We start from the raw sequence: 2,234 nt of genomic DNA, 5'->3' as shown, positions 1-2,234 counted from the left end.
AAAATATTAAAAAAAAAAAATAGTTTTTGAAGTTGTCTAATCTAACATCCACTGCTACAAGGCCAGTGAGAAAGCCCAGGGATCAAAGGGACTAAATAAGAAGCTGGCTTAGAAGGTCACACTTTCAGTATTAGGAACCTTTTTTATATTTTGAGACCAGGTCTTGCTGAACTGCTGATATAACAGGCTGAGCTCAAATTTGTGATTCTATTGCCTTAGCTTCCAGAATTCCAGGTTACAAGCACGTGCCACCACACTTGGATTTTGGGGGTGGGGGGGTAATCCTAGGACTTGAAAGGAGAGCCTCCCACATGCTAGGGAGGCCCTCTACCACTGGAGTGTACCAGTGGAGTGCCTCTAGTCTCTTTCCAAACATAGACAGGATCTGTGGAGATGAAAAGTTAAGAGCTTGGTTGGGCACAGTAGTGCATGCCTGTAATCTTAGTTCTCAGAAGGCTGAGGCAGCAGGATCTCAGCTACATGGGGAATTCAAGGCCAGCCATGATTATATAGCAAAAACCTGTCCAAGACAGAAAAGGAGAAAGAGGAAGACTGATTGGAATTAGTATGAATAAAGCAGCTAAGTGAGTTCTAGATTCAAATGTAATTACTTGGGAAGTAGAGTTGGGAATATAAAGCTGAACACTGAGATCATGACCTTGGGAGGACCTCTTTAAAGTGGTGGGGAAGTGGCGCCCCCTGGTGGCCAAAAACAGATGCGCGAATGCGGCCTAAATATAGCAAATTACCTACCATGGGATAAACCTAATTTCTGCATTTAATACACTAGCTGAAATGCATGGAGTGCTTACTACTTCCAGTTATCTATGTGCACACACTCCCTTTTTTTTTTTTTGTGGTACCGGGGATTGAACTCAGGAATTTGTGCTTGCCAGGCAAGCACTTATTCTACTGAGCTATCTCCCTGGCCCCCATACACTACCATAATCCTCACAACTCTAAACCACGTAGCTAATAGTATCTCTAACGAGGAAGCCAGGCATGGTGTTGCATAACTATAATCCCAGTAATCCAGAGGCTAAAACATGAAGGGAGTTCGATGCCAGGCTGGGCTATACAGCTATATAGAGTCAGATCTTTGACATAGCTAGAATTCAGACCAAGCATGGCCTCATTCCAGAATATGTTTCTCAACTACCAAGATTTATTTGTGAAAGGTCTCACTACACAGTCCAGGCTGTCCTTGAATTTACTATGTAGCCCAGGCTGACTCCAAACTCACTGATCCTCCCAAGTGCTCAGGTTAGTACCACCATCACACTTAGCCCAAGATTTTTTTTTTTTTTTTTTCCGGAACCAGGGATTGAACTCAGGCTCTTGAGCTTGCCAGACAAGTGCTTATTCTACTAAGCCATCTCCCTGGCCCCTCCAAGATTTATTGTTCATGATTATAAATAAGCTGCAGCTTGATAAGGGGATTTCCCCCTTTCTGGTGTCCTGGATTGAATCCAGAACTTCATGCATGCTAGGCAAACACTCTACCAGGTCAGCCACATTCCCAACCTGAAGGGCATTTTTAAATCATCAACTTGTCTCCTAAAGACATCAGTACAATGTGTTGTTATAAAGATATTTAAAAAGATAAGGAATGATATAGTCTAACTCATCTGTAAAACCTTTGTACACTCATAACTGAAACTAGTAAAAATTCCTCCACACCTCAATACATAAAGATAGGACAGGACAAATATTTAGCAGCTAAAATGACCAAGAGGGGTAAAAAGGATTTTTTTTTTTTTTTTTGTACTGGAGATTGAATCCAAGGCCTCATACATGCTACGCAAGTGTTTACAACTAAGCTACATCTCAAGCCTTAAGTATCTTGTTTTTGTTTTGAAATGGGGTCTTGCTGTGTTGTCTAAATTGGTGTCAAATTTCTGATCGAAAGCAATCCTTTTTTTTTTTTTTTTTTGGTGGAACTGGGGATTGAACTCAGAACCCTACACTTGCCAGGGAAGCGCTTATTCTTCTGAGCCATCTCTCCCGCCCTAGTGCCTTACCCTCTTGAATAGTTAGGGATTATAGGTGTTACCACCCCTTGCTCTAAAGCAGTTTTTTTCTTTTTCTTTTTTGGAGGAGGAGGGGCACTGGGATTCAACCTGGGGCCTTCAGTTTGAGTTATATCTCATTTTTTAAATTTTTATTTTGTTTTTTTTTTTAATTAATTAATTAATTATTTATTTATTTATTTTTAAGGTTTTAATTTTATTTTT

Source organism: Octodon degus, unplaced genomic scaffold, assembly GCF_000260255.1.
Source record: "Octodon degus isolate 3935 unplaced genomic scaffold, OctDeg1.0 scaffold00287, whole genome shotgun sequence".
NCBI classification, from domain to species: domain Eukaryota; kingdom Metazoa; phylum Chordata; class Mammalia; order Rodentia; family Octodontidae; genus Octodon; species Octodon degus.
Note: the sequence above shows the minus strand (reverse complement) of the source record.